The following is a 20,840-nucleotide window of genomic DNA, read 5'->3' on the forward strand; positions in this document are numbered from 1 at the left end:
GCTGCTTGAACTCAGGTCACTCGGTGTAATGATGGTCACTAGGAAAGGGGGTTGAAGAGCCCTCGTAAGGACCCTTCTAATGCAGTGATGAAGCCAACAAGCATCTTTCAGGGTCACCGCACACCTCAAAAACTGACGCCTCTCCCTCTCTCCCTCCCTCCCTCTTTATCTTTCTCTTTCTTTATTCTCTCTTTCGCTCCGAGCGTTGCCAATTTGTCTGGGCTGCATCGGCTAATCCGTGCGCATTGGTCAGTGCGCCTCCAGTTGACTTGGTTGGCTTGATAGATGATGGCATCCAGGCAGGAGACTGACAGACTGTACAAGCTCACAGCTGACAACAGCGCTGGGTGGTTAACAGTTGCAAACACAAATAACACAGAGCCTCATGAAAAGAATTTCCATATCAGTTTTTGTCAAAATATGACAATTACTTATTAAAACAATAAGTCATGAATTTTTTACCAGGCCAGTGCAGTTAAATTATTCAAAATGATGTCACAGCCTAATTTTAAGTAGAACATTTAGCACTAATGTGGATCAAAATAAGTGGGAATTATTAAAGCGTCCTAATTTCTGCTAAAAATGAAAAAAAAAAAATCTGTACGGGAAGATAATATAGTCACATATATAGGCCTTCTGTCAAGGAGTAGTGGACTACACTACACCTCCTTTCAGTAATGGATAACACATTACTCTTAGAGTTACAAGTCCAGTGCTGGCTACGAGACGCTGCTGACATTTTCCCCCTTGATGTCGAGATGTCAATCTGTTGCCATAGGACTGACTTCTCGGTACTGACCGGGTTATTTGCCGTGTTGGGATGGCCCACTGAGTGTCAGAGGGAAGGAAAGATGTGTGGATGTGTATGGGGAGGCGGATGGGTGGGGGGGTATGGATGGATGGATGATGGGGTGGGAAGGTGGAGGGATGACAGTCCCCCAGAGAGAGGAGGAGTGGGGGCTCCTGGAGATCTAAAAGGACCTCTCGGACCACTAAATTGACATGTTCAAGCTCCTGGTTTGTCATGAGGAAAGCACTTAAATAAGCCATGTGACAACATACAGTACAGCAGTCTTACTTCCACAAGGCCATTAAATAACAGGCCATCTGTTGGATTTCAAATCACATTTTTATTGCTTTAATTTCACTTACATTTTCTTGTAATAATGTCTTTGTCACTCTGAAATTCCTATTCTTCCTATAGTATCATTATACAATTTAGCATTTTTAATAATATAATATTACACAGGGTTTCATCAAGTAACACTACCTTTTAATTCATTATTTCAGCACCTCTCAATATTTAAATATGCAAATTCAGGTGAATTATTAAGTAAGAGCCACTCAAGTAATCTGGATCAGCATTGTGAGTGTGTTGTCAATCAATTTCCTTTTCTTTGAAACGGAACATGCAGGTGCTATTGTTCCCATTCACAGCGGCTTTACAGGTCTATAAGTGCACGTGTATCTGAGTGATAATCAATAGAATTTGGCGTTTAAAGGGGCTGGGGGCGGGTAGTTGTGTGTTGGGGCATCACGAAGAGGCCGTTTTGGGTGAAGGGGGGACTTTATAAAAAATATATATATACATATGTATATATTCCGCTGTCCATATATGGGGGACATTCCGTGGACGCGTGTCTATTAAAAAGGGATCAACAATGAGAAAAGATCGAGAGGACCACGGGGCCAAATGGGAGGAGGAGGAGGAGGAGGAGGAAGAGGAGGAGGAGGAGGGCAGCAGGGCGAGGTGAGACTGAATAGAAACAGCAGTGTGTGTTGTGTTGGTGCACACGGGGACTAAGGTGTGTGTGAGTGTGTCTATACGTATGCACGTGCACTTAAAGTGTTGATTTCATCTCGTGACCGACCTGAAATATGGGCGACGACATCTGCCTACTCACCCCCCCCCCCCCCCCCCCCCCCCTCCTCGCCACAACACTTGTTTCTTCTTAGGGAGCGAAATCACGGCAGACCTCGTTGCCCCGCCTGCATCTGGGTAAAGACTTTACAGTCAGGGGCCATCGATTGCTCTTATCAAATAAACAGAGTGGCACCGGCGGCTGCACGGACCCACCACCCTGCATCTCCCACCCCTCCCTCCCTGACTCCTTGTCTCCTAATCTCACCCCCCTCTCCCACTTCACCCCACCTCTTCCACTACTCGAGAGCCGTAGCAGCTGTGGTCCCATGTAAATTTTACATGATTGGCACCTCCTTATTTTACCCCCTACCTCTCTGTCCCCCCCTATTCTTACTCCCCCCCTCCTCCTCCCCATCAATATCATGTTGCATATTAATGCAGAGTGTATATGCAGTTGCTCATCTGACGGTGCGCGCTGGCTATCATGTCCATGCCTTTCCCTGGGAATTTACATACCTGATTATAGTGCCTGAAGTGCTTGATTGTTGCTGGTGAAGGTTATGTGAAGCTGAAATGTGATATTTGGTGAGCAGGCGGAGGAGGGCATAGGTAGGGGTGGGGTGGGGAGGGGTTGGTTGGGTGGGGAGGGGGTGCAGTAACGGTTCCCCTTGACCCTTGAAAAGCAACGTAATCCCGTGTGGCCCCGTTTGATTAGGGCATTTTCCCCTGTCTAATTGTTGTCATCAGGAGTTGCACTATCACTGTGCATCTGGAAGCACTTTGACATCTAAGTCAGTGGTTCACAAAAAAAAAAAAAAGAAAAAAAAAGTGGGGTTCAAGAAAACCTCAAAAGGTCCACGAAGGCCACGCAGGGGGTCCCCGCGGCAAAATGAAGAATTGTTTCATTTCACCGTGGTTTCATTAACCTGGAACGGTTCTAATCAGAGACTGTAGTCTATGTGTCTTTAAAGGTTTCACCTAGATCACCCTTCACAGCGGGTCTGTGCTGCGATTTTTAATCATTAAGTGCACAAAAAAGCCATATTGGAAGTCTTAGAGACGAAATCCAATAAAATGGGGACCCATGGCATAAGGTGTGTCCGTTTGGGGGTCCTTGATATGAAAATGTAGGAGAAGCCCTGATCTAAGTGACTGAGGCAAAGGGCTGCATTGACAGTCTTTGTTTTTAGCCCAGGCACTACAAGCACTCCCTTTTTTCTCTTCTCCGCTTCTCTCTCTCCCTCTCTTACTCTCTCTCCCTCCCTCCCTCTCTCTCTCTCTCTTTAAAAGGGAGCGGAAGAGTGGGCTGATACCGGTCTCATGTTGCGTATGGATTTTCGTTTATATAATCGATTGAAATGTCCCAATACATTGATTTTGGGTTCAGTGTTTTACAGACAAGCGTTTATGGGTCTCGATTTTATGTTAGGGATGATTCCAGTGTGACATCCATGCGCAAAAGAAGTCAGAGTTGTTGATTTTTAAATAAATGATCTAAACACAAACAAATAAATATCTATTGTTTCATGTATAAAAGAAATATAAAAACTGACTTGGGAGGAGGGGGAGAGGCGAAGAAGAAAGGAAAGAGGGTGAAAAAGACACAATATTGTGCTGCCTCTCTCCTTAATCAAATAAAGTGGTGTAAAAAAAAAAAAAAAAAAAAGACACACACGCGCACACACACAAAACATTTCCTTCCCTCTGAATTTTTCCTTGAATTATATGCCATCACTAGTGTGTGTGATTGCGGAATATTAAATTAAAGTGGGATAAGTCCGCACCGAGGCGGGCTGCGTCCAATCCGCAACTCATTTCCCCTGTTGTAGCACCGCATCACTGCGCTCCTCTCTTTTCAATGACAATGTGCCAAATCTGGGCATTTTGAAAACACTTTCCATATGCTATTATCGGATCGCTACTGAGCAAGAGAAAGACAGAAAAGAAGAAAACGGAATGCTTTATACCAAAGGTACCGAGTCTACATTTTTATTTATCTCCTCTTTCACTGGCTTATTATACTTTATGCTTTTTTTGTGGGGATTTAAAGGAGGTAAGATTGGTAAGGGGTAAATTTGAAGTTTTTATAACGATTGCATATTTATGGACCGTTGCTGGATTTGCTTTAGGACTGAGAGTGAGAACGTCGAGAGAGTTTATGTTGAGCATCTTTATGCAAAAACTTGATTTTGTTTGACTGCTTTTTGCTCCTTTTTCTCCTCTTTTATTGTTTTGGAGTGAATTGTTTGATGCTCACTTCTCTGTGGGGCGTTTTGTCAGCAGACTATAGAAATTGAAGAACATATTTTAGACATTAATTTCGCTGAATTCAGACAAACAGTTTATTTCTTTTTGTTTTAATTTGACTTGATATTTTTTACTCCGCACCTTTGATTTTAACAGAGGCGACGTCTTGCACGTGACTTTATATTTAGAGGATTTCTGTTTCTGAATTTTCTTTTATTGTTGTCAGAATACAGTTTTAATTGTTGGATATATATATATTTTTTAAAAGAGTGATATTTTTAATTTATCTTCATTATTCTGCAGAGATGGTGGAGGTGTTTTCTTGCTGTGATGCGTTCAGGGAGTTCCACTGAACTTGTTCTTGTCTGTTTTCTAGAGCTTGTTTGTGCATGTGTTTGCTAGAGGAGAGTTGGCCAGTGGGTCACTGTGGCAGGTTGCGGGTCAGAGCTCTGGGCTTTTGCGTTGTTGTTGTTTTTTTTGCGTGTGTGTGTGTGTGTGTGTGTGTGTGTGTGTGTGTGTGTCCTGATGAGGCAGAGGGGTCAGCCATGCAACCCCACGAGGGCGCCGACGCATAGGACAAACAAGGTGGAAGTCTGTGTATGCACATCCAGAAAACACTGACCAGGTGACTGTTTGTGGTGGACACGAGCACGAGCCACTGGACTGACAACAGCATCATCAGCCCACATGAGAAATAATAACACGAAAATCAAACTGATCATCAGTTTAGGCTCCAATTGGACTTCATCAAATATACTTGATGGACCAACAATGGTGCCATCCCATGCATCTCCTGCTGTGTCAAGCCAATATGGTAATGCCTCTGGACGATTGAAAGTTATTGATCTCCTGAAGTGGCATAAGATCACTAGGAGTGTTTAGTGCTACCTTTCATATGTCAGCTGACACGTTAGAAAAATAAAACAACAAACACAGCAGTGGATTTTAAGGTTTGATAATTACTCTCTACTTAGAAAGAGTTTAATGTCACTCCTCCTGCTCTGGGTTCCTGGTGATGCCACTGAGATATTTCTTATTTGCTGTATAGAACACACAAAAACTGGCACACACGCACGCACACGCACATACACACATACACACACACACAGAGAGAGGGAGAGACACACACACACATAAGCACACATGCACACAAGACACCAGAGCGGAGTTTACAGATAAAAATCTATAATTAATTGACGATGCCGCTGATATGGAAATGGGACGAAATATTAGTTAACGCGGTCTATTGTGGAGCGGCTTCTCCGGAGAAAGAGCATCGTCTGCAGGGAGAGAGGGAGGGTGCAGAGCGGGGAGGGGGGATTTACAAAACGCAGGAGGTTAAGATAAGAGGTAGCCTTATATCACTTCTCCAAATCCGCTTTGTACTTTTATCGTTTTTCATTGGAAACAAATAAAATAACGGGCGAAAACTTGACTGAAAAATGTCACCATTGCGCGCACATTTAATCAGTAGAAAGTGTAAAATGAGTACATCCTCTCACAGAAATGGAGATGCGCGTATGAGAGAGAGAGAGAAAAAAGAGGAAATGTCACGGTGGTTCGGGTCTTAAGTCCTCCGGTTGGATGTTTAAAGTCGAAAACGAGACATAGGTCCACTCCATGAAGCTTAGGGTAGATCGACGCACGCCCCGGTGGACTTTTCGCGCGTCCGCTGCTGCAGCGGGGTAGAGTAAACTCTCCAAGCCGTCTGTGAGCGACGCCTCCCAAGGCTGACAGGCTAGAAAACCCCCCTGGAGGACAGGGAGGCAGCTGCAGCAGTAGCGGCAGCAGCAGGAGCCTTGGATCCGGGTGAAAAGTGACGCCTCTGTTCCTCACCTCGACCCACCCACCCCCTTTGTCAGAGACCTCTCTAAACCCAGAATAAACAGCCTCGGGTCGGGTCGGGCTCGGATCTCTTGGCTTCTTAAGGATCCAGTTGGTATGGGTGCAGTCCAGTCAATGTGGCTGCAAAGTAGACCTAGTAGTTCACTTGCCAGCAGCAGCCTTATAATCACATCCCAAGCCCCGGCTCATGCAGTTCAATTCACCCCCAGCTTCGATTTTTTCCATGAAGGCGAACAAGATCTCTTGATTTTCTCCCCGACTGAGACTGTGTAAAGTCTTCCTCTTGTCCAAAAGACACCATTAAAAACCGGGGGGGAAACACAGTAAACGGTTTGCATTGAAAGGGTATAGGGCCAACACACCGATGCACTTTGTAAGGACACTAAATGTAAACGCCAGTGAATGGAGCTTTGAATAGAGAGGGGGATTTTTATGTGACCTTGTATTGGATTTTGCAGTTTGGCTCTATTGAACCCACACGGGGCCTCAGCGGTCCCGAAAGGGCAGTGATGACTTTCCAACATGTGCTGGATTACTCTGATGTTTTGTGGCTGTCATTTTCAGGCTTGGATGTTTACGTGTGTAGCTGATATGCAACAGATCTCCTCACCTGCATTTAAACATCCTGTGTATTATTAGAGAAAGCGACACATAAACAGCAAAACAATCCACCTGTGTGGAGCGTAAATTACTCACGTGCGTGAATGCGCTTTCTGCTTTTCTACATATAAAAGCTGTTTCCTACAAAATATATTCTACACCATGTGTAAGCCCGTTTGTATACGGCACAGGCGTTTTTGTAGTTTTCATCTCCCTCCCTCGTGTATTATTTTTTTCCCCTTTCTGTTTTTATGCACATTATTGATTTAAAAAGGTGAAATTCAAAGTCCACCTCTTTCATTCATTTTGAGAAATTGTCCCAGACCTCGTAGAAAGTCACGCCAGGATTTTTAATATCCTAACGTGTCTCGAAATCCGCAAAGATCGTTCATTCTGCGCGTCAAGACAAAGTAATTCACCTGTAGTGTCACAACCGGTGAAAATAAATCAGATGTAAAACAAAAATAAAGCAGCACGTGTAGAATAATATCGCTTAGTTTTTATTATATTTCTTAAATGGGGAAATAAAGCATCGCTGTGTTGGAGCGTTCCGTGATACACTTCGGAAATATTCATGTGCAGAACTTGTTTTGTTTTTTATATATATAGAAAAGATGACTTCTGAGCACTTGTGAGTAATTCCGTGTCCTGCCTGTTTGCTGTGCAGGAAGCGGTTGTCCATTGTTCCACATGTGATTCGGCCCTCAGAGAGAGAGACCGTACAAAAGGATTTTTCTGTGCGCATAGACCTATGCGGCCGCCAGGCCTCCGTGTGCGCGTCATTTGCAATGTGGAGACTGTTGATCAACTCACTAATTACACTTCTCTCCTCTCTCTCCCTCCCTCCCCGTCTCTCTTTTGCTCCCTCCCTCTCTCTCTCTCTCTCTCTCTCTCTCTCTCTCATTCGCCCTCTCTCTCTCTCTGTCTCTCTACCCATTCCCAGAGTGCATATCGGGAAATAGACACACAAAGACATGCGCACTCAACTTAATCAGCCATTTTTTTAAACAGGGCTAAAACGATAATAATTAGCAGAATAAAGACATATCGGATTTTCATTTCCTTTCCTCCGTTTCCCGACCCCCGTCCACAAGAGAAACTGCGAGGCAGCCCGTCGACACGTCGTTTCACCGCCACCGGAACCAAAATAAGGGATAGCTCTCAAAACGCTTGACATTTGTGATTTTACCCCTTCTTCCCAATATAAAGTTGGAGGATTATTGTAATTTTACCTGTTTTCCACGTTTTGATTGTCCTGTTACGCAAGCCACTGGATGTGACTGTTTTGTAAAGCCAAGAGCAGAGACAGAAGCGGAGGTGACGGCTTTGGAGGGGGAAGAAAGTAAGTTTTTTCCTTTCCTTTAACTTTTATTGAGTAGTTTGGGGTGTGTGTGTTAAATTTAGGGGTCGGGTATCGATTATCTATCTCGCTGGCGGATCTTTGACATCGGGGCTCTTTGGATAACAGGTGCTGGGTGTTTTTAGTCCAGAATAAAGGCGGATATCGTGATGTTAGTGCAACTCCGGCGCTTCGGCTACAATAAAACAAGCGGCTGACAGGATCGGAGGCGTTCTTACGCATGTGTCCGCGGTGTTAACAGTGGGTTATCACGTCCGGACCTGCCTTTTGCAAAGTTTATACGGTTGTTACTGAGATTGTGTGGTGGACGGACAGACCGGGCACTCAGCGTTAGATACAACGAGATGAGACGAGCGTTTTTCCCCCCGTTAGTGGCTTTGCGGTGTCTTTCCAGGAGCTCGATCCCTCGGACATGTCCGCTTTCAGCTTGTTTTCCAGTCGAGGGGTCCGGCTTCTTGTTTTTCCCCCAATTCCCGACTCCTTCTGTCCCCAACCGCCAAAATATGTGATTTGAAGAGATCATGTGTCTCCACCGCAGCGCTCAAGCCATTTTTTCCGAACACATCGGTTTTCATGCACCTTCCAGGCATTCACGACCAAAGTGACACGATCAGTCTCCCGACTCGATCCCCCTTTCGTCTGAATAAGAGTTTATCACTAAAACGGACAAAGTAACATCTTTATTAAAGGATTCTTGACAAAAAGCAACCCGCATTCACCGGTCACATCTTTCATCTTTACCTGCTGCGCTTTTAAAGTAGTCTCACTTTACCGAGGCGTGGGTGGCTGCGGTGTCCGGAAGGGAGACCGATCGCTGGGCTACTGATAGCATGGCGAGTCCCTTCAGAGCCAGCCAACTCCTGGAGAGATGCTTTTTGCTTTCGCACAGGCATTTGTAAAGATCAGACTGTATCCAGCTCATACTCTAATGATCTTTATTGCTATTAACACATTTTAAATTCCTTTCTTGCATAGTCAGTAAGTTCATTTTCCACCCTCGGTCCCCATCCGCGTCAGTGGCTTTAGCTCTAATTTCCTTCTATAAATTGTCGTTCCCTTAAATCCCAGAGATGCTGGTTGCAACACCTTCTCTAAGTTGTCGTTTGGTGTTGTTTTGTGTTCATTTAGGGAACAGAGCGCAGAGGTAGATGTTCTCAAGTGTTTTTTACGCCCTGTTGGCTGTTTTTTTCGAGGTAGGTAGATAGACTTGGCTGCGATTGGGACGCGACAGTGACAGGGGGGACATCGATCGTACGGGAGGAAAAAAAAAAAAAAAAAACATCAGGGCCAAGGGGCCAGTCTGTCTCCAACCCCGGTATGTAGGCTAACGGTGTAGTGAGTGTGTGTGAGTACCAAGAGAGACTGTATAGGCTCCAAATAAACGGTGCGCCAGTATAGGATAGGCGACCTTTTTATAGGACTGTCTGTTCTACACGGCTTTCCTGGCTTTTTGCATGGATCTGAGAGCGAAGAAGAGGCTTTTCAACCAGTTTTTCCAAATGTGGCATACACTTCTAAATTTGTTTGAATTAGACAACACTCACTGGGTTTTCTATATAGACTCTACAGACATTTTTAATACAAATACAGGATTTTGTGTAGAATCTCGTAGAGCAAGTAAGGAACGTTATTACTGCTTTAAGAATCAGAGTGTATTATTATGGTTATTATTATTATATACATAAACTGATTTTTAAATTTAAAAATATGAATTAAAATAAGATTTCCCATTTTTTAGTCAAATTAAATCTGATCTTAAATCAGATCAGTTTTATAGATGGATAAACACTGAACACTGGTGTGTTTTTTAGACTCAATGGATCTCCACTCTAGTCAGACGATTTAATTGCATCTGCATAAAATCCTACATTTCATTATAAAAATACAACTTAGGCCTAATAGTGATAATAATAATAAAAAAAATCCAAAAGTGAAATTAGGAGAAGAGATGGTCCTGTCTAATTGCAGTGTATTTCATCAGTTAATGATGGTATTGTCTCACTCTATAATAACAGAATCTCTACGTTATTTTTCTTGTCTTGCAAATGAGAGAATTTTTTGAGCTTTATGTTTGCAGAAGCCCAGGCCCCTTGTTTTTGTTTTTCTCCTCATTGTGTCTTAGCACTATCAAAGGCTGGGTGTGTGTGTGTGTGTATATATCTCTGCATGTTAGTTAAGCAGCTTGTAACATTCATTTCTATCCGTGGCGGTGGAGGGGAGGAATAAAAAAAACATATAGTGTGAGAGATGGGCAGATAGCCCTGGGAGGACAATAGCTGTTGGCTTGAAAATGCTCCTTGATTATTAAAAGCTAATGCATTTTCAGCGTTGCAGCCTTCATTAAGGGTGCGGATGGAGGGGGTGGTGGGTGGGTGGTTGGGGGGGGGGACAAGAGGGATGAGAGGGTACTCGGAGGAGGAGAGGATGGGAGAGAGAGAGAGAGAGAGGGAGACAGGGGCTGAGTCTGTCCTATAACTCCTGGGCCCAAGACACATGCAGCTAGAAGATTGGCTCGGGCCTCTCCTAGGGGTCGACAATGTGTCATTTCCACCCGGCTAGATTGCCCTCTGCCTATCTGATATTAATGTGCAAATCAATATTTCAAGGATTAAATTTCCCTTCTTCATTTTTTATGGTTTCTACCTCAATAAGTCTCCCGTCTAATAGAGGAGGCTGGATGATTTAGAAGCCTTTGCTGCAGAAAGAGAGAGGGAGAGAGAAAGAAATAGAGAGGAGCTTTGCAACAAGACTATCGCTGCATTTTAATGTTCTTCTTCGTGGATCCCCCATAGGCCCTTAGTAAGGAGGGCTATATCGCTGCTTTACAGTGTAAAGACAGCCAATTTGGCTAAAAAGGCAGAAAGGGAAAATATGAGTCCGGTTGAATACTTAAGACGCTGTGGTAATCCGAGTAGCAGGTATTAGCGAGCAGGAGCTCCCCCCTCAAAGACACACACACACACACACACACACAGACAGAGCTACATCCAAACCTGCATTACCAGCCGTCATGCTTCGGTGAACAGTATAGCTTACTACACGCTGGACTGCTATAACAATATATTTTTTCTTCTTCTTTTTCTCCTCCACTTTTCGCCTCTTTTTTTTTTTTTTTGCATAGAAGCCCACTGACATCCGTTGGAGAGATTTACTCTCCTGTGTAATAACATCTGGCGTATGTGTGTGATAGAAATGAATCACTCTGACACAATGACCCATGTATGATTATTGGGGAAGGGAGGAGCGTATTACCATAGTCATAATGCTGCATCTCATTGAAAGTCAACTAAATGAGCTTGGACCCTTTGACTCCCCATAGACATTCATTAAGGGACAGTGCACACAGAGGCGTCTGTCTGCCAATAGGTGTGCGTCTGTGCATGTGTGTTTATTTAATCCCTCTTCCCGCACCAGTTGGTGCGTGTGTGCATGCGTGTGTATATGCGTGTCCGGCAGCAGCACAGTGTGAATCCCCCGCTCCCCTCCCAAAAAAAAAAAAAAAACTCAGTCTCAGTCACCCCCTCCCTCCCTCTTTCCCCATTCAGCCTTAGCAGCAGAACAGAGTAGACTGTTTTAACATACTCTTGATAGGGAGAGTGTCAGCGAGTGAAAACAAGAAAAGAGAGGGAGAAAGAGACAGAGGAAGAGGCACAAAAGATCTCTAATTGTAGCACGACCGCTTGGCTTCCTCCCTGATTCACGGCCATTACGATGTGAAAAGCACAACCGCCTGTCCTCCATTATTAAAACGGCAGGCCAACACACACTCTCACATCCACACACACACACTCACTGAGGGGGGAATCATGTAGATTTTTTTTGTTTCTTATCTATGGCTCAAATAACTGTTACCATTTCTGGCCACCAGCTTTAAGGAGATTCAATATTAAACCAATCCAGCACTTCTCCTTACACACATGATTGGTGGTTGAATTTACAAAGTAATAGCGAGTTCTTCATTTGAAGGTTTCCAGGCTGTGGCAGTGCAGCTATAATCCCAACCACAGTCACATATAAACCCAACCAGTGTTGCACCAATAGTATTTGACTCTTACGGACCAACTTGTCTTTTTCAGAGTCTCTCCTTCACACTCATTCTTTCGCTTTTTCATAGATGGTGTTTTATGCAACGACTGTTATGCAACTGTTTGAAGCATGGAGGTTTTTGATGCAAAGAGGTGTCTAACAGCTGAATTTTCTACAGAGATCAAGGTTCAATATTCTCCTGGTTATGTAGTATGTGTGTATGTGTGAGGGAGAGAGGGGGTGGGAGGAGGGGGGGTGACGGTCTGCAGTAGTAGTGTCAGGGTCTCCTGGCTCACGGAGGCCTGTAGGGGGACAAGCTAAGAAGTCCACAGCAGCTCAGCATTATGTCTCAAAGAGGGGGTGGGGGGGGGGCTTCCTGTGTCAGCCCTGGGGCACCACCGCTAACACACACTTTCTCTCTATCACACACACTGAGCGAGAGGCGGAGGAGGGTTAAAGACTTGGACCGAGATCAAGCCCCTCCGTAGCTCCCGGGGAGAGAGCTTGTGAATATGCGAGTTTTAGTGTAATTAGCACTTAATTATATTAACATATGCAAATTGTCAGGCGGAGAGCTTGTACCGCCGGTGGGTATCGGCTGAGATACAAGTGACTCTATTGTACCGCCATGGCAGAAAAGAGAATAATGGGTGTGTGTAAGGCAACCAGCCAGCAGCCAGCCAGTCAGCCCCCCCATGGTAGCACATAACCAGCTAGCTCATTTAAGTCTCTGGCTGGCCGCTTTGCCAAATTTCATTAGTCGCCATGACGACTTGGCTAATTGTGCTGACTAATGTCCCCTGATCTGTCGTCAGTGGAGATGGGTGTGCGTCCCCGTGCCCCCAAAACATGAGAGGAGCAGAGTGAGAGTGAGAGAGAGAGGCCCGACTGTCCAGATGAAACCAGCTCACAATGACTCCTATTTGCACACGTTCCGCTTGTAAGAGTATTTGCATATTCAAAAATACTCGGCCATCTTTCCGGGTCTGCTCAGTGTGTGTGTGGCGTTTTTGCATGTGCACACCTGCGCTGGCACCGGCCGCGAGCATGTGTTGGCAATGTGTCGGCGGGGATGACAGCAGTTGAGTTTTTATGTGTGGTGTGTGTCAGTATGTGTGTGTGTGTGTCACATGTGTAACACGCTGCTGTCAGTGAAGCGAGACTTGGACTGTGAGGCCGATACGGCCCCTGTGTGTAGCGACATAGCAGAATTTGTTTTTGATTATTGTACAAGACTGGGATTCTGGCAGAGAGAAGCCGAGGCCTAAATAACAGGGACAAGGAGTTCTACCTTCAGCCTTTCTTCTCATTCCATCCAAATATCTAATTTCAACACATCTTTATAGCCACCCCCCACTGAGCTGTAGGACTTTATTTTTTAGGAGGGGGGATACGCGGGGGGGTGGACAAACATTTAATGTTCTGTGCTTCCCGCTAGCCAAAGGTGGCTGGAGATTGGACCTAGTTGGTGCTACTAGTACTTGCATGCTAATCCTGTTTTTTGACAGGAACGTAAACTGATATAATTGCTTTTCAGAGGCAGGAACGGCGGTTTATACAAGTGTGAAAGCACGGGAAAGGGGATTAGCATTATTTTGCATAATGCTGGGCAGGCACTGAATGGGGCATTGAACGCTTGACTGGGTGACAGAGATGAAAGAGAGATGAAATGCTCTACCCCTCTTCGTTCTCTCCCTCCCTCCCTCCCTCCCTCTGCCATCTCTCCCCTTTCCAGTCCGTCTGTCTCCGGCCCGCTGTTGCTGCCTGGTCGAGGGCTGTGTGTGTGTTTGCTGGACAGGACCCCGGAAACACCAGGCCAGAGATTCCGACTGTTTGTTCGGATGCCAACAGATGGAAGTTGTCATGTGAGGCAATATGTATGATAATAGAGTAACTGTGGAGACTGGTAAACTCCAGGCTCTCCTAAGCCTCCACGTATATACTAAACTGCATCCCTAAAGCACTGGAGTGTGCAATTATGTAGTGGATGGATGTGGCTCAGGTAGCATTTACATGGAAGGACGGGGGCGGCTTTCATGGATCAGATCAAACTACACTGTTCTTACATTTTCCTTTATTGAGATGTTTACGAAGGATTTGGATGGATCTCGTCTGGGTAGTAGCGAACTGTGGAACCGCCAGGCAGGTGTGTTTTATGTGAATGCCTGCGTGTTGTGTGAGCTCCGCTGGTAGTAGTGGCAGCAGGAGGAGGAGGGGGGTGACGGGGGGGGTACACGAGGGTGGTGGTGACGCAGCTTAAAATTGCCACGGTGACTTCCATATGACCCAACTCGACTTTGTGAGTAATTTATGATCAACCGTCATTATTGCTATTGCATCTGGTGTATGGAAATGATCCAGCGCTGAGGGAGGGGCGTGAGATTGGGTGGTGGAGAACATGAACGCCACAAAGGCTGGTGTGGCCTGTTTTTGTTGTCTCTCATTGGACAGGATCCTCTTTCTTTGACCTTTTGCACGCCTTCCCTCGCCTTTCATATGCTAATGCCGGCCAGACCCGAGGAGGAAACGTGCTGGAGCTGAGTGGAGGAGGACAAAGACTCCTCTCTCTTTCTCTGCCTCCTTTCCACGCTATATCTTCTCTTTTCTTGCCTCTTCCCCTCTCAAGCAACTTGACAGACTTTGGCATGAAAGGAAGTGAGTGCTTAGCGGATAGGAAAGGTGGGGATGGCGTTGTTGCTGTGACCCACACCACCTGTGAGGATCAAGTGCGCTGCAGCGATCCTTGGTTATGTGTATGTGGACTGTTATTTTGAGTGGCCCTTGTAGTGGGTATTGCAGATCGGTAATCGTTTGAGCCGTGCCGCCGGTACTGTTATAGCTCAGGCTAGAGTCGGTGGAGGAGTGATTTGTTGCTTTTCCAGTGAAACTAGTCAAGTTGTCATACGGGGTCTATATTTTTCCCTGTCTCTCTCAGCTCTGCCAAGTCTATCTTATTACAACCAGTAAAGTACTGTCTCTGGTCAGGTAAAAGGATACTAATATAGTTACTACAACTCTCCCCTAACATAATGCTCCAGTGCACCACACTGTAGAGCATGACGTGGTTTCAACGCTCTTTTGGCTCTCTTATGGGAAGGGGGCATGTTATCTGTAGGAAATGTAATTTTTGTCCTCATTGAAATCGTTCATTATTGAGCGCGGTTATCTAAATGTTTTTGTTGCTGTTGGTCCAGCGCCAGTTAGGATTGCGTTACCCTCTCTCTCTCTCTCACTCTCTCTCTCTCATGTCTCCATGTGTCTCTCTCTCTCTCGCTCGCTCGCTCGCTCGCTCGCTCTCATCTTGCCAGACCTTCATCAGTCTCTTAAGGGAAAATAGAAAGAGGGGGATTTTTCTCTTCCCTCTGTGCTCTGTCCCGTTCTCAGGCTCTCCTGCCTATTTTGCATCAGCCATCTCGTACAGGATATTAGCCACAGAAAAAAAACAAAAAAAACATGGGGTCTGGGTATTTCATTTAGAATAATATGTTTATTCTTTTTATTTCAAAGTGGAAGTGGGGGGATTCCACTGGGTGGGGAAAGAACTATCGGGGCCGTGTGTTAGAGGACTCTTTCTGTTTGATCTGGGGTCCTGTGGGCCCTGGGGGTGGCTGGGATTCTCAGGTTTAGGTCAAATAAAATGGGATGGTGAAAAAATGAGGCCCTGTCTTTTCTCTCATATTGTCTCACAGATTTGCTTTCTCTGTGTATCTCTGTTGGTGTCTCTGGATCTCGTGTTCCCAGTTGCTGTCTGTCTCGTCTTTCATTTGCGTCTGCTGTGTTTTTTTTTGTTGTTTTTTTTCTCGGCCTTTTGATAGGCATGGTGGTCAGGTAGGGAGGGGAGTTGATAGCAAACAGTGATTGGGCAATTTGAATGCAAAGAGAAACTCCCTCCTCTCCCTCCCTGTGTTCTCCCTGTCTGTAAACTTTTGCTTTGGTGCTGAATCTTTCTGTTGATTCTCATTTCTTTCTTGTAAATTGGTGTTGACTTGATGCTGCAGTGACCATTCAGACTGTGACATTTGTTTGTCCTCCGCACTCCTTGATGCAATCACCGTGAAGGACACTTTCTTAGCCCTTCAGGTCCATGTGAGTGCCTCCAAGTCCTCAACTTACATATTCAACAAAGCATTCAGCAGCCTTTAGAAAGGTTTGTCCCTCTTGTACTTACCAACCAAATAGTGCACAGCACAGAACGTTATGTGCCACATTTTATCGATTGCTCTCGGAAGTATTTTCATAGCTGTAAAAGCTGGCAAGGTTAAAAACAAAAAGCAGCAAAAAAAATATGCCCAACTACCTCGTTCAAACAGAAGTTAAAAAGACGAGCTGTGAGTTGAGGAGGGAAAAAAAAGTTAATGACTAACTAAGTTTTTCCAGGTTTCAGAAAAGATACACCACAATAGCACAAGACGTCTCATGACAAATGATACATTCTCTCCCGTGCTGACCAAAGACAAAGGCAGGGATTGAAAAGGCAGAGAGCCCAGTCACATGACACATGCACATTAATAGACCTTAATGAAAAATGGAGAAGTGAGTGATTCTCTATATCTGTAGAAATAATTTAATAAACTCTTCCAGTGCAGATTAGAAACAAATTATTATGTTTTTTTCCCCCTACACCAGAGCATCTGCATCAAATCACTTTTACTTTCTCCTCGGCTCATGTGCAATATTTGTATGTGTCAACATCTGCACGGGCCTCCGTATGCATGTATATTGCATGTCCTCGACATGATTGGCACGTGGTATTCCTGAAGGCAATAGCATGTGGATATCAAGGCCATTGGCAGAGCTCCTCGGGGGAATAAATGGCTAATTAATTATGCATGACTTGTGGGCTTAAACAAACAGTGTAATAAGAGATGAGACGCATTTACCAAAGAAATGTGTCTCGAGTTGCATGGAGACCTTTTCAATGCTGTTATTATTATTATTAAAATAATAATAATAATAAAAATAATCATAATAGTGAACTGAAATTCCTTTGACTTAATGAACAGCTTGAGTCAGTAAGAAGACAGATGTTACATATGATCTGCAGGTGCTGGACTAGTTGCCCATGCACCCAGACTAAATAAGAATATTTCTTTGTACTCTGTCTTTGTACCACAGGAATATTTGCACAGCATTAAAAAAATAAAATCTTTTTTATTTCAAATGTTGCTCCCACTCTGATTTAATATAGGCAAGCAAGTATATGTCTCCCCAAATTTCTTGAGCAGACTCCAGCCAACACTATCCCGCTCAAACCATGCTTTTTTTTTTCTGGCCTGGCACCAGCCGTGGAATAATCTTTTAATTATTTGCTTTTAAAGAAAAAAAAAAGACTCCTTTTTCTGTGACAGTAAAGAAGAAGAGCAGAGCACGCAGCAGGAATGTTCTTGTATATGAAATTGTAGGTATTAACAGGGCTGGTTTTGTCAGTGGTTTCGCTGATGTATCAGCTCTCTGCCTCTAGACTAAATAAAGAGGGGAGTTTTGCCGTGTTTCATCCCAGCTGAGATGAGCAGATATAGGAGGGCTTTGGAGGAATTGTTAAAAAAGCAAAGTACGGCTGAAGAATAGACCTCTTCCTTAACACAATACCTAAACAAGTGTCACGATGTGGTGATGGATGATTCACTGGCCTCTTTGGCCAGTTGGACGCACTCACTCTTACAGCTTTTTTGTGATAATGTAAAAAGGAAAGACAAACATTTTCCTTTTCACGACACATATTACATGTCATTTTAAAAATAAGGAACATTTGTTCGTGTGTGTGTTGGAGAGCGAGTGAAAGAAAAGAGGGAGATTGCTGACCCAGCTGCTTTGCCATTGACCCCAATGCTCCCCTGTCACATTATGGGCAGTGTAACACACATACACACACATGTAGGAAGACGTCTTACTTTCATGTTGATAATTGAACAGTGAGAACACTGAGGAGTTTTAGATTTCAATATGTTATTGTGTCATTTATATCTAATAGCGGTTATTTCCTACAGCAAACAGTAAGGTAATGGGTCCATTTCATCCTGGTTCCCTCTCAGTGGGCTCGCCCTGGATCTGCGTGACATGTTGTTTTTTTGATAAAGGAATATTGCACTGCTAATCTAAAACCACACTAATTACATCTGACAGTTGTTTGTTTGTAGTGAAATCCAATTAAAATGTACACTTTTCAACTCCATTGCTCATTTTTTTCCCTCCCCCCATTCTCTTTCTTCCCTCCCACGGTAACCAGAAAAAGAGTCTATGATGGCATAAATAACAACTGTGCTTTCCTTGTGGTTTTTGTGAGAAGAGGGCAAACTCACAACAGCTGTCAGAAAAAGGGGGTTTGTTTAAAAAGCAAATGGCTTTGGTCTAAAGTTCATTTGGAGACCTCTCTAATTAAATAGAGAGCCAAAAGCTTAAGTTAATTAGTAATTCCCTCGGTCTAGAAATTAGACCTGTCACGAGTATTCGAGCTCTTGGAAAACCAAAAGGTATGTGTGCATTTGTGTTTTGTGTGTTTTTCCACAAATCCCTTATGCCTGCTCCCATCTCCACTGTTTTCATCTCTGCCTTTTTCTTATGCAAGGCCCTCACTTTTTTTATTTTTTTTTACCCCCTCTCCCTTGAAATGCCCGAGACATTAATGGTGTGTTTGTGGCGTGTCACAGAAGTGCTCGGGAGATGTTTAAGTGAGGGGCACATAGCTCGTGGCGTCAGTCAGGATACCTGCCCTATGATTATGTTTATGAAGATAATGACAGGGCTAGGGTCCTGCCGAGTACCGTCTTTAGAAAACAGTTGGGGTTTGAACTTTAAACTTTATTGTAACCCCCGAAAAGAAGTGGAAGGCTTCAGTTGCCGTGTACGAGAAATATCTGCACAATTAGCAAGGTGTCTCTGTCTCCTCGCTACACTGACTGTAAAAGCAAATGCTCTTCTCTTCTCTTCTCTTCTCTTCTCTTCTCTTCTCTTCTCTTCTCTTCTCTTCTCTTCTCTTCTCTTCTCTTCTCTTCTCTTCTCTTCTCTTCTCTTCTCTTCTCTTCTCTTCTCTTTGTGACAATGCATTAACAACCACTGTATAGGCCACTATTCATTAGCTGTACCTCCGGCTTGTTTTCTTGGTCACTTGATACTGATAGACATCTTTTCACCAAATAGGGCAACATATGCGACATTTTTTTCCCCCTTTCCTAAAAAGGAATGAACTTTTGGCAACAAGTAGCCAGAGTTGCTACATTAGTTTGTAATGCTTAATAATAGGTTCCAAAATATCAGCAGGACTTGCTGCTCTTACAAAACTGATTTGAGTGCTTCTTTTTTTAATTTGAGCCTGCTGAGGCCCTCCGAGGAGGAGAAGTATTTTGAGAAAATAGTCTGCCTTTTTTTTTTTAAACGTCTTAAAATAAAGTTTGCCATATAAGTTGTTTCACAAGTGTCTGAGTTATCATAGCATAAAATAAGCAGAGAATCTGAGGCTCATGGTGGTTGATACAGCATAACCAGCCGTTTATATTTGCCAGGTGGATGTGAAATGCCTGCGTCAGAGACTGCTCTCTGTGTCTGTCTGTGAGCCTCTGCTATCCTTGACTGACGTGGACAATGTTTGCTTAACCTCTTCTGCGCAGCACTACCACAGCCTTGTCAATTTGAGTGTGTGTGTGTGTAAGCGAGGGAGAGAGTCCAGCAATGGTAGCTTTCATTTTTCATGTCCCCAGCAGTATTTTTTTCTAAACAAACCTGCTGAGAGGCAGAGTGAGAGATAGAGAAGGGTCTGAATCAACACAAATGAGTGATATTTGTTCGCCTATGTTTTTTCAGGGCGAGTATGATGATGATGATGATGATGATGATTTGCATCTACACACCCTGGGAGAAAAAACATGCATTTTAGAGATTTTTTTAATGCTTTGTATTTAGCAGGATTATTTATTTCACTTGGCAAAAATAATCCAACCCTGCCACCCCCTTCAACTTGCTATGTTATTGCAGAGATGAGGTGTGTGTGTGTGTCTCTCTCTCTCTCTCCCTCAGCGCCTGTGTGTGTGTGTGTGCGTCCATGGTCTCATGCTTTTGCCTCATCCAAAAGATAAGGCTGTGATTTATGTAACAGCTAAGCCCTTTCATATTGTGTATGTTGTACCTTACAAGAGCATGATGAGCAGGCTAGATTAATATTTATTTAGCACAGGCAAATCAAGGATTAAGCAGTCATCATTTTAGCACTAATCCATGTCTCTGGTGAGATGCAGAGACAAAGAGAGGCAGATTACTAAACACATAACACCGCAAAACCACAATTAGTTGGCGACTTGCTTTTTCCCCCCTCGGCCCGGGCAGAGGAAGAGATGTCCAGTGTGTCCACCCGCGCACACGTGCACATTTGCAAAGTTGTGTTTAACTTTACAGCCTCTTGCACTCGTCTCCTATTGTTGTCTGTGTTTGTTTGCGTCTCTCTGACTTTTAACTTCTGGTTCTCACCCTCCTCCGTTCTACAATAGAATCCCTCTTTGAAATTAGCGGTTTGTCTGATTCACTCATCTGACGTAAAAGTGTCTCATGATCTTTCCACTGTCCGAGCACGCACACACGCACACGCATAGGCACACACACACACACAGGCTGACACACATGCATGAGCAATGAATACTTCTTTCTTAGCTCCAACCACGTGGGAGAGGGACAGTTTGCTTATACTGTATGAGTGTGTGTGTGTGTGTGTGTGTGTGTGTGTTTGTGTGTGTGTACAAGTGTGTGTGTTTTCAGTTACTTGGGAGTCTGCAAATAAAATTACATTCTTTGCTAATTGAGTTAAACTGCTTTGCTGGAGATGTGGCAAAAAAGATGAAAGCTCCCTGTGTATGTTTTGTGTTTGTATGTTGTGAGTCCATGTGTGTGTGTGCATGTGCGTGTGTGTGTGTG

General features: G+C 44.2%; 1 protein-coding gene across 3 annotated transcripts in view; it reads left to right on the plus strand.

Annotated features, from left to right (window-relative positions):
- Window positions 1-3,737: 3,737 nt before the first annotated feature.
- Window positions 3,738-20,840, plus strand: part of zfhx4 (zinc finger homeobox 4) — an 85,337-nt gene continuing 68,234 nt past the window's right edge. The window contains exon 1 of one of the 3 annotated variants that reach the window (XM_085763182.1): window positions 3,738-3,836. The gene's annotated coding sequence lies outside the window, so the exon portion shown is untranslated. Of the gene's footprint in view, window positions 3,837-7,504; window positions 7,899-9,117; window positions 9,232-20,840 lie in introns of those variants that run through there. The other 2 variants (XM_085763180.1, XM_085763181.1) reach the window with 2 other exon arrangements.

Source organism: Trachurus japonicus, chromosome 20 (assembly GCF_045865225.1).
Source record: "Trachurus japonicus isolate A0001 chromosome 20, Traja_1.0".
In the NCBI taxonomy this organism is placed as follows: domain Eukaryota; kingdom Metazoa; phylum Chordata; class Actinopteri; order Carangiformes; family Carangidae; genus Trachurus; species Trachurus japonicus.